Source organism: Oenanthe melanoleuca, chromosome 2 (assembly GCF_029582105.1).
Source record: "Oenanthe melanoleuca isolate GR-GAL-2019-014 chromosome 2, OMel1.0, whole genome shotgun sequence".
In the NCBI taxonomy this organism is placed as follows: Eukaryota; Metazoa; Chordata; class Aves; order Passeriformes; family Muscicapidae; genus Oenanthe; species Oenanthe melanoleuca.
In genome coordinates this window covers 24106314-24121618 of record NC_079335.1, presented here as the reverse complement: position 1 = coordinate 24121618, position 15305 = coordinate 24106314, and the positions used below count along the sequence as shown (strand labels likewise).

Here is a 15305-nt window from a genome sequence, read left to right as displayed (position 1 = left end):
CATTCAGAACAAATGCACATTTTTTTCCTTTCTCTGAAGCTACTGCAGCTCAGTAAGTATTAAATAGGCTGAGCTATGAATGAAGAAAAATAGTTTTATGCCGTTTTTTGTTTGTTTGTTTCACATGCCATATCAGGCATTCAGGAAAGCAACTCAGCTTTTAAAATCACCTAGTCTCATCACCAGGCAAAAGAAACGTGAAGTGTAAGATCTAATTTGGTGGGTTTTGTATTTGTGCGTTTCTCCATTATTCAAGAGCTAACTAAAGATAGAGTAATCACAGAATTGGTCAGATTGGAAGAGACCACACTGGGTCATTTGGTCCAACACCCCTGATCAAGCAGGGTCTTCCCAGAACACATGGCACAGGTCTGCATCCAGATACAGATCCATAAAGATCAGAACATAAAGCTGGCATGCATTTCATCAGCCTTAACACAATATATCTCTTTTGTACTTTCTTAAAAACTGAAACAAAAACCTGTAGATAACTAGTAGCTAACAATGTTAACAGATAAAATGTAAAGTTCAGCCCCACAACAGTAAATAATGAGTTTAATAGTCAGGCTTAGTGAACACAGACCCAGAGATGTTAACAGCAGCATTTCCAAAACTAAGTCCTACTTGGTTTTGAAGGATTAGGCCATAACTGGGTGAAAAGTTTAATATGGAGTAAATAACATCAGCTCAGTAGTTTCCAAAGCAGTTCAAAACAACAGGCCATCTCTGCAGATTTTATCTAAATTGCTCAAGACTTGGCTCTCCTGAAAACTACCTAGAGATCCCATTAAAGGCAATGATTTTTAAGATAAAGAATAAAGTAATAGCTTACATGATACCATCTCTTTGGAAGCTTTATGCTGTATTTGGGCAAAAAGGGGAGCATAAGATCATTGATATCTATCTACAATCTGAACCTTGAACAAAGATTAAATTAAATGAATGGATCAAAATCAGGCTAAAACCCTTATATGCACCAAATGAAAAAATAAGCTTTGATAACCATCAGAAAATCTGGTACACTTTCCTTGCCTCATTTTAAGGCAGAAAAAATTGTGGCGTGCAGCTGAGAAGAAAGGCAGCAAAATGAAAAATCATCAACCAGCAGAAAAGTATCAGCTGAAATAGAACATCATGTGAACAGCTGAAGATTTTGGATGAAACCATTTGTGCAAATGCCTGTTTGGGCTCTTTTCATGGCTCTTCCTACTAATGGGAATAGGGTGGGATGAGACTGCATCCCCATCTCTTCCCTCTGCTCCTGAATAGCGTGCAGATGGGTGTCATAAGGAAGAGATTTTGCTTCAGGGTTCATCGTCCAAAAGAATGCCAAAAGAAAGGATGACACTAAGACAAACAAGTTTTTTAAAAAAAAGTATTTCTTTTCTTTTGAGTCATTCAGTATGAGTGAAATTCTATTTACCATAAAAATACTAGTGAAATACAAAATTGAACACATTTTGATGGGTGGCAGCTTTAGGAGATGGCACATTTTTTTAAGATCCTGGATTCTGATGTGTTAAAGGTTGGCCTTTTCTGGCCCAAAAGATACCTCTGGTGAATGATTCCTATACCACAAACCACTTACAAATATAATAGCTGTAAGACTTCTAGAAGACATAATTTGAAAAGCAGTTTGCAAGTATTTCTTAAGGAACCTAGCCTGAGATAAAATAGCAGATGACAATCCACTTCATTTGCTAAAATTTCCTGAGTGCATCTCTCTAAGCACTACGGGTGTTCTGGAGTGACAAACCAGGACAAGGGGTTTGCACATGCCCTTGGCTAGAGTCAAAGCAGAATGTGTGCTTCTGCCATAAAGTTTTATTAGGAGAAGTGATTGCACTCTCTGAAATCTAGCCTTGTAGAGTCCTTTCCGAGCATACAGTAAAATGAGTTCAGGTTGGTTTTCTTAATAACACACCAACACCACAAGAAACAGCAGGTCTGTTCTCTTCCTGATACAACTGCAGTCTGGCCACTACTGCACCAACAGCTGTACAGCTCTGTAACTAAGTTTAAGGAAAGCTGGGTCAACTCTGATAATGAAGATGCCTCTTCTGTTACCTTTCAGAAGACTATATCCCACACACTCAGCTTTACAGCTGTCCCAGCTGTTCCCACACTGATCTATAAATTTATTTTAATAAGGTAAGTAAATAAAAACATATAACAGTATAGTACAGGGCAAACACCCTTCCAGCTCTTCACTATTTCCAGTAATGACAGTGCATAAATGTGAAGGCTCAAAACCAGAAAAGAGACACGTTTGTCAGAGTCACCCTGAGCTTTATCCTACACATTACTCCATCCTCTTCAAGGTCCCCCCAAGGTAGAGTACATATTCTATAGTGCCCTTCTATGGTCAGGATACAGAATTGAACCAAGCCTATACAATATACATTACTTGTGTGCAATAAATGACAGAATACAAATGCTTTGAATTCTTTACTCTGCATATATGGCTATGTTTTAGTACAGCATCCACATTTACATCATAATTTCCACGGGTCTATATAAACATGCATGAAGATAAACAGGCACTCCTCCCAAGGAGAACTGGAAAAATTCACCCAGAAGCTTTGCTGTGTAAATTATTTCAGATATATTTTAATGAAGCCATAAAAGATATTAGCAAGTGTTCTTGGAACTTTAGTTTTAAATTATTATGATCTGTTACTCTAACAGAAGTTATTAGTATTATTTAACCCCACTGGTATACTTAAAATGAAAATAACTTCAAGTATTTTTCAATAGGTTTTGTCTCTATAATATTTTTTCCAGAATACTCTTCCTGTTTAGCCTGTTGGTCTCTAGCTCTGTATACACAAAAAGATAGCAAAATAACCCAGGCTTTCAAATTATTCTATCTTTCAGAAAAAAAAGCAAGCATAAATCTAAGAATGCTTTATTTACCGTTTCACTCCAAATTACAGAAAGATTCATTCATAAACTAAGTACCATGTCAAAAAATTCCAAGGAGAGCAACATCCACCTTTGCTCTTACCATTTTATGATTTCAGAATAAAAAACACAAAACATTAAACTATTAGTTGCTGCAATTCTTAGCAGTTCCATTAAAATAACACTCAAATATTCTTGAAAGCTTCCCATGCGGCATATACATACAATAAAACAGAAACAATACTTTTCATGTCCTCTGCAAAGGAAAGAAATGACAAATTCAGACAGATTCAGCCTAGCCTTGCCTAGGACACTAAACAGTATGCATGCAGGAGGGCCTCTGCAGCAACCAGGTGGGAGGGAGAGCTAACAGAGCTGGTGGAGGTAAGAGATGTGTGGTCAGAAACACCACAGCAAGCGTGAACCCAAGCTCAAACCCACCTCCCAAGGGCAGTTGTACTAATAGAAGTCTGCGTCTTTCAGGACCTTCATCATGCTTACCAACCTTTCAGGACATGTTTTCCATAGAAACAAAACTAGATGCAACACTCTTGCACTGGTTTTATTATTTAAACCATGCTCCTACCTCGCCTGCCCTTGGCAGCACCAGCCCTTCTTGACGCTGCCCTGCCCTCGAATTCCCTTTTGTCTACAGGACCTTGCTCACAAACCTCTAAGTCTTCCCTCAGCCACAGCTTTAGATAAACATAAAAATTTTCCATGCTGCACACACATCCAGCATTCCTTGTTACTCATCACGTGCAAACAAACTACATTCTAACAGACTCATGTTACCATGATCTCAGCCATGCTTTAAACTTCATCCTTTCTTCATCAATCCAGCTATCACTGAACTAATTCCCCATTTGCCACTATTGATTGTATATTTACACACAGACAACTGACCAAATCAGCAAGCACATCACACCTTATGCACATGCTGGGAGAAGTCCCTACAAGTTCTCAACCATTGCCAGTGGCTCCCAGCTGTGCTGGCAGCTTACCAGCTCTTTATCCACTTTATTGTTACTGTACAGCTCTAATTTTAAAATTAATTTTAGTTGACTAACAGTAAATCAGGACCTAAGTAAATTTAAATATTAGCTATATAAATAGAGTGCTTTCAGTTTGACAGCCAAGACACAAAAACAAAACAAGTAATCCACTGCTTCAGGTTAACAATTTCCTTTTGGCAAAAGCGTAATACAAAACTGGTCTAGCAGTAAAATAAGTGATGCAATCTTAATTGGAAGCAGTGGAACCATCTCCTCACACAATGGGAGCAACACACTGCCTACTGAACAGTTTCTACAGTATACATATTACACGAAAGAAAGATCTATGGTTTTTAATATATGCTTTTAGGCATGATCACTTTTAAAAGCAAACAAGAGTTTAAGCAGAGATGGTGATATGTAAAGCCAGTTAAAGCCAATCTTGGAAATGTCTTCCACACTGACTTGGTACAGTGACAAATTGAAAACATAGGTAATTTTTAAAAGTTTTAAACATGTTCAACTTAACTACAGAGGAGTCTCATCAACAAGCTCTGGGTGTGTGAGAGGCTTTACACACCTAGTTGCTAGGTGTGGCTAGTTGCTGACACAGGTGCTTAATCTCCTGCCGGAGGCTGTAAGAAAAGTCAACAAAAGGAGATTTGTTCTGTGCCCAGGACCCAGGATCTCATTCCCAGCCTCCACATGAGCACACAGCACCCTAGAAGAAATGAGAGTTCAGGTGAGGGAAGTGAACTGAGGTGCAGGCATTGCCAGCTCCTCCATACACACTGCAATCTGAGGGGTGGGGAGAAGCGACCAGCTGGCACCATCTTAAACTACAGCGTTTAAGGCTTCTAGAGTACATCTGTCAGAGCCATTTGTGAATAAATTTCAGCACAGGAGTTTGTAGAATTGAGAACTTCATATGTAAAGATTACAATGAAAACACAATAGATAAAAGCAAAAAAAGCAACAAAGGCTGATTGATAATGTAAATGTGAGAGGGAATTACCATGGGTAAACTTAACCTTTTCTTCATTTCCACCACACAGCACAGCCAGGGAGAAATCAATTGAGACTTCGAAATCTACTGCATTTTCAACCCAATCTGTTCCCCCAATATAAAAAAAAAAAAAAAAAACCAACAAAAAACAAAAAAAAAACAAAAAAAAAACAAAAAAAAAAAACAAACCAACTGTTAATGACAGAAAAGGTTATTATTTTGTTGCACAGTTTATTTCAATAGAAATACATGAGGATTAATTTAGCTTTCTGGCAAACAGCAATCAACTACAGACAATGCAACCCCATTTCTAATTTGTTGTTTTACCCAAGACTAGAAATAACAGCATTAATAAGTGACAACAAACTTATGTAGAAAATGGTGTGCTTCTTCAGTTTGTCCTCTGGATTGTAACTTTCCAACTACAATTCCCAACACCAACCTACTGCCAGCATTAACTGTTTTCCCCTCTCACATTTGTCCTTTCTGCTGTGGCTTCTTCACTATAAATTTATGCTGTCAGAACAGTTTATTCGTTTTACCAGCTCAACATCTAACCCTGGATTTCTACCGCACCCTTCCTTTCCTACCTCCAATCCTTCCTTACATACATTTCTGGGTTTACTTTGTCTAATGCATCAGCCTTTCTTCCCAATTCTGCCTCTTTTTTGATTGTAAAGCATACTGAGTGAAGGATAATGACAAGAACAATCATTACACATGAATGAACAATATTTTGATGATGTATGAACTATATTTAAAACTGCAATCTTGGGACACAATAAACTGTATTGTGCAAAGCTCCACTGTATTACTGCAGTGTGTGTTTAGAAGGGCAAAATCAAACTTCAAAAATCACTAATGCTGATTTTTAGCCCTGTGGCTAAAAAAAAGCAAAAGAAATAAGAAACAAAGGAATTAGCACAGTCCATGTCAGGAATGCCTCAAGTATTTGCTCAAGTCACTGATTACAGGGGTATCTGTGCACAGCTAGTGATAAAAGAGCATCTGGGATTCCATAACATTTTCCCATGACCTTCAAACATAATTCTGAATAAAAATGTATCAGGAATCATAGGCTGTTGCAGATAATTCTGCAATATTAAAGTTGCATTAATGCAAGTTTTATTTGAAAACACACACACAAGAATTTTTTATTCTTCACAGCCATACCAGTGACCCATCTATGTTTGTCATCACATGATGACACAGCTCCTTCCTCTACAGCAAACACCACAGTTTTTCTGGAACTCTCTTTCCTTCCTATTTTCTTTTCAAAAGGAAAAAAACAACAGTGACCTGCTTATTTTGTGTGTCAAAAACACTTCAGTAAAAAACCTGACTATTAAAGACTTATAAGAGACACTGTTCATCTCCTCTACCAACCATACCTCAAGGTTTATGTTGTACATAATACTACAGTGATATATGGGATCATCATGTTTGTTAACTAAAAGCAGTTTCACTGTGCCTGTGATTGATAAACTACGGGACTATTAAAACATTAAAAATGTTAATCTTTGTAATAATCTCCTGAAAAATTTTTATATTAATTTATACCATGGATCATTTTAATATTTAATCATTGCAGACTTCACTTGGAATGAGGATAGCCATTCACTGAAAAGCACTTCATTTTTTACTTTGAAAAATGATCAGCTAGTATTTATTCAGTAAATCTCTTCACATTTTCTCCTCAAGCCAAATAAACCTGCAAGCAAATGAAAAAATCCACAAGAGCAGAAAAATTTAAAGTAGAGTTTGGGTCAGAAAACATTGACTTTCACACTCCTGTTTCCCAGGAGTAATTGCATTACAACAGTAGTACTGTACGAGAGTTGGAGGATTGGGGAGACTTCTACTGCAAATGGAAATCACTGGCTTCTTTGTCTGTATCTTACAATCATCTATGTTGCATCCTCTTCACGTATCTCACAACATGTAAACATAATAATTCACTTATTCTTCACAAGTACTTAACGGACTGAGTCGGCTTCCCACAATGAGATTAAACCAGTTTAGGTTTTTTAATGGGCAACCCGATTTTGTACCATTAGCCCAACTCCCATCCTCTCCTACAATTCACAGCTTGCCTTGCTTAATGCAGAATTTAGATTAATATGGAAATATCTCAAAGAAAAAACTCAACAACTTCCTAGTTATGAGAAAAATCTCACAGAAACTCTAACTGGGATTAAGGATTAACAGTAATTAGTCTCAATGGTGTCAATTCATTTTGAAAGGTATTTAAAATTATCTAACCAAAACAAATTCATGGTCTAGAGAAACAAATCTCATAGAAAAATGCAAGGATAATATCTTCACTCCACTACAAAAATATAAACCAAAGAAAACAATCCTTGTTTTCTTTGTAGGGTCTACTAAAACTGGATGTTTCCTGGAGTTACTGCCATGAAGTACTGGCCTTCAGATGTCCTTTAGACTGGGCTGCAGTAATTTGGCTGAATTATTTTAATTAAGTAAATCCTAAAGATATCCTGGGTGGTACCACAGGTTAATATCTTAGTTTACATGACTAGAACTCCATTCTGTATTTTTGACCAAGTGAGGTAGAATATTTTCAAACTGGCACACAAACTGGCTTTGTATCTGAAGAGGCTGCAGAGTCTAACAGCAAGTGCTACGAAATCTAGAACCAGCAGGAGCGAGCACAGCATCCTTCAGTGCATGTAAACTTTGAATAGCTCAAATTCATGGGAAAAAACCACAACCAACCTAACAAAAAGCAGCAATAAAGGTACTGCCTTTACCCCCAATTTTACAAATTATCTCCTTGCATATTACCTTTCTCTAAAGTATGTTCTTAAGGAAAGACACATGGAAAATCCTGATCATTCAGTGTGATGCAGTAATAAACTCTGGAATTTGGTTGCTTGTATCTGAAATGGAAGGTGCAGTCCTGTTTATAGGTCTTTATAAAAGCCACATATGTGTCTTCGTAGGAAGCTCAACATAAGACTTAAAGCTAAATACATCAGGAATTTTGCCACTGTTAACAGGCATCTCTGCTTTAGTAATCTGATTTGAAGTAATCTTTCAAAACCTAGATGTCTGAAGAGCTCCCACATTTGTATTGAAAAAGTATTTTCTGTATTGCTTTTGCAGGTACACAATACTATTTTAAGCACAATAAGAAGTCAGTTGTAGAACACTGTGGTACTCTCTTCTTGGCTACATTAATCAAATTCACAGAATTCCCAAGATTGCTGATGAACCACTTGAGGTCATCTACTTGTGCCTTCAATTCCTGGTCAACCAGCGTTAGCTAGAAGATTATACAAAAATTGTATCTGAAGTAGACTTAACGTGTTTCCAACTTGCACAATGGCAGAAAAGAAGTCCTAGAGGGTAAATTGTATTAATGCATCATGAAATATAATAATGTCAACAAAAAACTGGCCGAATTTTTCTTTAGGCAAGCAGACAAACTATTTTTTGAACGATGCTTTGTCCGACACACCAAACAGCAGTACTTAGGAAACAGTTCCATTTTCCCCGGATTCATAGAAATTTGTGTAGCTTTTAAACATGACTTTACATAGTTGTCTACTATAGAAATCATGTATCACTAGCAAAGGCTGCATTAGAACTCTGTATCTTTAATACCAGGTACCCTTCCATTCTGATTAGCTCTTTATGAATGAGCCTGGGCCCCAACATGTCAAAATCTGTGACATGCAATTGAATTACTGAGTGTGAAGGTATGTTCTGCATATACAGCCCAATTACACCATAAGCTCTTTCAGAGACGGTTTCTGATACTAAGATGTGTCCTTGTAACTGTGTGGGCTGCTGGAAGGTGGAGCAGCTTGAGAGCCTCACGAACAGGGCAGCAGAGAATCCCCTGCCAACACTTCACATTTAGAAGTTTTTGCAGCTCACATATTCTCACATATTTCTGTCCAGGATTTTCTGAGCACAGGCACGACCAGAACTCTGCAGAGAGCACAAAGGAGTCCAATGTACCCGGAACACATCACACCCGTAAGGCAAACACAGGCAGCTCAACACTCCGGGCTGGATCAGATTTACTGCACGCCCACAGCTGGCCGTACACACCAAGCAGCGCCACACGGCCCGGTGCCGCTGCACGTGGGGGGCCAGCACACACAGAGCAGCGGATTGTCCGGCTCCAGACACCCGAACACCTCACACAGGACGGAGTTTCACACAAATAGCCAACCACACCGCACGGGCGGGCAGCATGTGAGCAGCCGTGCTCACGAAGGAGAGCCGTGAGCCATTCCCCCATGGACAGATGGAAGCTTCGGCTTCGGCCAGGCCTCGAACACGGCCTCGCCGACGAGACCTTGCTGAGGGGTTTGTTTCCCTCCAGTTTTGCTGCTTGGTGAGGCTCGTACTTCGAGCACGGAAAAGCAGCCCGGGCAGTCGAGAAATCCGTACGGTGAAAGAGAGCACCAAAACCAACCGCAGGACAGCAGTGACTGCGGCCCACGCCCAAAATGGCGGCAGCACCGCCGACCCTCTCCCACCCCAGCCCCTCCTGCCCGCGGCAGGGGCGGGGCCGCCCGGATTGACAGCGCGCTCCGGCCAATGGCGACGCGGCGCGCTGCCCGCCGGCCAATGGCAGCGCGGTCCCGCGGCGGTCAGCGGGCCGGCCGCGCGCCGCCAGCGCCGGTGCTGCCGCCCGCGGCCAATGGCGGCGGCCCCGCGGCGGGGTCAGCGCCGCTCGGGCCCGGCGGCCGCGGCCCATCGCCCACCCCGGGACGCGGCGCGGTACCTCGGGCCGAGCGGACAGCTCCGCCTCCTCCCTCCTCCCTCGCCGCGGCGACTTCCTGCGCTAGCGGGGCTCCCGCACCTCCTGCCCGCGCGTCCCCGCCTCCCGGTCCCGCCCGCCGTGCCCCGGCCCTCAGCGCGGGCTGCCTGCGGCTCGTCCCTGGCGCCCGGGATGCTGTGGGGTTTTCCGGGGGAGATGCTCTGGGGCAGGCTGAAAGCTCAGCCACGGAGTGCTGCAGCATACCCCGATCACATCCTCCGCTCGCTTTTTACCGCTTATTTCTTGTCTGTGCCAGACTTGTAGAGTGAAAAGCAATTAGCCGCTTTGACATTGTAGAATCACAGGGTGGTTTGAGTTGGAAAGGACCGTAAAAATCACCTAGTACCAGCACCCCATCATCTTCCTTCATCACAAGCCAAACGGGAACTTAGTAAAAAAAAAAAAAAAAGTAAAAACACATGGAAAATTATGAACTCTAACAGGTAATTCTTTGAGCTACCTTGATATGGTGATGGGCCTTCTGCAACAGATAATTCTTTTGTGCAAGAAGCAAGCCACTGACTCTCAGAACAGTTAACTAATAAGTATTGCAAGTGCGTGCCTTGGTTCCAGAAAAATGGCACTTGATAACCAAGTGTAGCTCTCCCCTGTAAAGAAAGATACACAGGGGAAAAATTGCATTTGTTTGCCTCTGCAATTCTGTAAGTGAAAGCCATATCCAGCTGAACTTTCCCATCTTTCTAGATGACATGCATACAGAGTGGAGCATGAGCCTGCAGAAAAGTTGATTACTCAGTTTGTGTCTGGCATGCATACCAAACCACAATTTTCTCCAGTCTTTTCTATAGCAAGCTTAATAGATGCTTTAAATGATACAGCTTTCTTAGAAGGATAGTCTGTCCCAATTTTAGTGATGAGATAAAGTACTATTTTTGTACCCTTTTATTTTGTTAAGAAATCTCAGACTAAGAGTGTTTAGCTGCTTTGAATGTGGCAGATAACTTGACACTGCCTCACGTTTTCTTCTCAAGAAATCTTGTGCCCCTCTGGAGTTGCTGGGACTGGAGTTGCCACAACCACTGTTTACATCTTCTCTGATTTTTCTAACTTCTGTGTTCAAAATTTTTAACGATAATTTAATTTCATCCTTACTCCTAATGGTAGGGCAAGACACCACGTATATGTAAAATATTTTAATTCTTCATTTTGGTTCCTTAATTGCTTTAATATTATTCACTTAAACCCAAGTCATGATTATGTTAATGGTTATTTGAATATAGTATTATATAAAAAACAGCAATCACTTTCAAATAGATATTACACATGATTTTTAACTGTAGACTCATAACCAAAAAAATTCCATGAAGAAATATCAGGATCAGTGTTCTTGGCTGCATTATTTTGTATTATCTGAACCACTGCTGAGGACTTTGTCCATGTGAGTTCTAGTAGCAAAATACATCTGGTTCTAGTTCAGTTTCACCTAATTTGACCTAATCACAATATTCATTTCACTACTGCATTGTTCTTCTAAGTAATAAATCAGTGTATGCCCAGCAGCCTCAATACTTAATATGTAAAGAAGCCATAAGGAATTATGACTTCATGAAAAAGAGCTTTATGGGCACTGAGATGTTTTCACCATTTTAGTTTCACTCTTTCATGTCTTCATTCTTAATCCTCATTTTATGGGAAAATTGTTTGTTTCCCACTGTGATTTTTTTCTACAAGAAGTGATTCACACTGGTCAGAGTGGAAAAGTCAGAAGGGAAGTTGACTTTTGCACAATGAAGTGCTACTGACAAGCTTGCTGTGTTTTGTGGGATTAGAAGCAGCCTGGGTGGAATATATGTGTCCTAGGATATTTTTAATTTGTTTCTTACTGTAGTTATAGAAGAAGGATACTATTACTGTTTTGTGACTATAAATGAAATGTATGTCAGAGGGATTTTTGTTGATCTTGCCACACCCATCAATTTGCTGTCATATCCCTGGCCCACATTAGTGTAAAATTCTAAATGTATTTTTAAATGACATAGTTTTATTTCACAACTTTTTAAAGGAAATTTATCAGCCATTGTTTTCAGTGACTGTCTTTTCCTGGTTTTTCTCTCATTTTCATTAATTCACAAGATCTTCAGCTTTTTCTGACAATTTGATAAGAATCTGTCCCCTTTTGTTCTAATCATTTGCAATAATTTTTGAGTTTATGATTTGTGAGGGTTTTTTTTAACAGAAGTGTAGTTAAGCCCATTGAAAATAAGTTTCCTTTTTTATTTATCTTTTGCAAATCTCTGAGAAGCCATTCCTGAGCTTTTAGAGTTTAGTTAGTTTAGGTAAAAGGTTGGGAAATGATACTCAACATCTTTGTTCCAAGTTGACAACACAGATTAAGTCAACATACAGAAAACTATCTCCCCAAAGTGAAACAACTTGTCTACTGTCTAACATGATGCCTCCTAATGTATGTCTAAATACCAAGTTAAGCTCAAAGATGTGAAACAATGTTCTTAATTATTTTTGTTATATTAATTTTGCTATCACAAAGAGTTTTGTCTCATTTTTTATCCTGAACTGTAGGCAATATTGCCAATAAAAGAGCTATTTGATTTGGGCTACTATTCAGGCTAATATTGAAGCTTTCAGATAATACCTTACTTCACAACTTCTAAAAAGTACAGTATTCCCCATCTAACCACAAAGCTAAAGCTCTCTTCATGCTCCTATCGTTTCCTAACAATGTAATTTCTGGTGGCTTTGACAGATACAGTCTTGTTCTTCTCATATCCAACCAGAACTGCTAACTGAAAGAAATAATCACCTTAGCTCATCCCATTATCCATGTAATTCCTCACCCTGCATCTGTTCTATGTCGCCCTATGCTGGCTATATACACGCTTTCCCTTCACTTTCAAATAATTTCTTCCTATCCTGTCTGGTATTCACTTAGCTTTTATATGTCATTTCTGGTCTCTGCCTAGTAAAGAAGTCTGATTCCACTACTTCTTGTGTTGTTTGTTTTTTGGTTTTTTTTTTTGGTTTATTTGTTTTTTGGGGTTTTTGTTGTGTTTTTTTTTTTGGTTTTTTTTTTTGGGTTTTTCTTTGTTGTTGTTGTTTTTGTTTTTGTTTGTTTTTGTTTTTGTTTTTGTTTTAACAAGCCCTATTTTGTTTTCCCCACGTGTGACTGTTTCTCTCAAATCCATCCAAAAGAGAGCTACTGTAACTTCATGCTGCTGGTGTACTGTGCCTACTCCTATCATGCTTCTCCCATACTTAATATTTCTTCCTGTTAGTTCATGTCTGGTCTTATATTTCAGTTCCAGTTTCTTCAGCACAGATACCTTCCTCTTGCTGTATATTAGTTTAGTGTTTGACACCACTATCCCTAAAATCAGGCGTTCCTAAAATCCCTGCAGCATAGTCCCAGACAACTGTCCTTACCCATGCTTCCTGCAGGGACAGGAGGGTTGTGGAGCCCATCCTCTCTCCTTGCAGCCTTCCAGCTGAAAATCTCAACATGATGTCAGTCATGGTAGATGGTGCATTTTGTGACACAGCCAGCCTGCCATTAGGACAAACCCTTTCCCTGAACCATCTGATGGTAATGACTCAGTGACAGGCTGACCTAGGCTGGCTCAAGTCAGTGTGCTGGAGGTGAAAGGCTCCATATTCCATTACCAGGATTCAGAGCCATCAAGTCTGCTCCATGCCACCCCTACTTAATCTGTATTGATAGACTTGGTAGCGTTTTCCTAAATGCCATCATCCATACAGATGTCTGCCGTTGTTTTGTTGGTGCGGTCAGTCAATACTGCATTAAATGGTACCTCCAGTTTACCCTTAATTGTCTAAAGTAGATGTGATATTTTCATTATTTATGCAACTATGCCATTAAATTATGCATTCTAGATTAAAAGAATAAAATACTTGTTTACATTGTTGTTATTGCTCCGGCATCAACTTTTGGATTTCTGTGTAAAGAAATTAATCTCCTGTCGGAGGGGGAAATGGGGACTGACAAGCTCTAGCTCCTGTTGCCTCTGGGACGTAATTATGCTTGCAAATACAAAACCAGAAAAAATCATAAGCTTAACACAGTAGACACTCTTGAAAGTTTCATCTCAGCATGAGGCTATGTTTTAATTATTATTTTTTGTCTGCATTGTTCAGATCAACAGTGCACCAACTATAGTAAGTGCTTATCCTAGTTAATTCTTCATGAGACTTATGTCACTGGAAGATGCATTTAATTTATTTCCTTTTGCTTTCCTTAAGCTGGCACGGACTAAGTGGTTATCTATAAACATTCCACAAATGTTTTACTACTTTAGGGCCAGATCTAAAGCCTGTTGAGTCAATTGGAAGCATCAGAGGTCTTTGGAACAGGCCCTATTACAAGACAGACGTAAGCCCTGATTTGTTTGGGAACCTTGAAAACTAAAAAAGGAAAAACTCCTTATTTATATTCTACGACATTAACAGATCTCCTATATGATAGAGATTTTCCATTTTTATGAAGCAAATTTGGACACTATATGTATTTTTATATATATCCCCACATATCAATATGTGTATGTCTTGATTCCAGCTGAAGATTGATAGCATTATAATAAATTCTTTTTCTGCTGCAATTTCTGCTTGCAGAAGTTATTCTATGTAACACATAGAATTACCAGCACATAGTTGTTATACCTGAACAAGTGTCATCTCTGTTGCAGAATAAGATTTCCTTATTTACTGATTTAATTAGGTAATTACAATTATGTATTTCATATTGGGGAAATAGCATATTTGGAAAACTACTGTGACAATAGTTTAGTTCATTTTATTTAGAAAAGCTAACCTGCTAAGTATCAACATAATAGTTATCTATTACAGGATCAAATAAAAAGCTCAGCTTCCAAGAATAAATGTGGGTCTTGTAATGACAAAATTAACCTAAGAGATGCACTGCCTCCAAATATTAATGTCATAATCTAGTAAACAAAAACCTATTTACAATTTCTAAAATATACTTTGAGATCCATACTCTCCAAATTGCATTATAGTCGCAAATTACTAGATTGATACAGTTAAGGTTGTTTGGAAATATTTCTTCTCATTTAAAGTTTGTTTAATGTGAACAGTGTTAAACTTTTATATAATAAATAAATTTTATGGAGAGTTGACAAAATGATTCAATTAAATGGTTGCATGATACAGACCAAAGTATGGCTCCTACAGAGTTTTATCTCACTCCTCCTGACATGTATTTCAGAGAAAGTTTAGTTTGTCAGAGACAGCTGTATAATGGTGTCTACATTCCCCAGATTCATGGTTTACATCAGAAGTGAATGTTAGATCATTTGATCAGATCTGTAGGTGCTGTGTTATGAAAACTTGTCGATTCACTGCTATACTGTGTTTTGCTGGGCATGGGTCAAGTCTGAACAAAATGTGTTGTACAATTTCCAAAGGAGCTGTGGAAATCCAGAGATGGAGAATTAGAAGCTTGTCTGCTGTGGTTTGTTCCTATGGTTAATCTCATTTGTAATTAAGATAAAAAAACCCGTAAATAATAGCCAAAAAAAGCTGGTCCTAATATCTTATCTGAATCTGTTTTATTCCCTCTTTCAGCCATTGGCTCTTCTTCTTTCTTTAT

The 15305-nt window shown here is 39.0% G+C and overlaps 1 protein-coding gene across 1 annotated transcript in view; it reads right to left on the bottom strand.

The window, feature by feature from the left end:
* TRIQK (triple QxxK/R motif containing) overlaps positions 1-9756 on the bottom strand; it is a 60406-nt gene extending 50650 nt beyond the window's left edge. The window contains exon 1 of the mRNA XM_056485425.1: positions 9668-9756. The gene's annotated coding sequence lies outside the window, so the exon portion shown is untranslated. The remainder of the gene's footprint in view (positions 1-9667) is intronic.
* Between the last annotated feature and the right edge of the window lie 5549 nt (positions 9757-15305).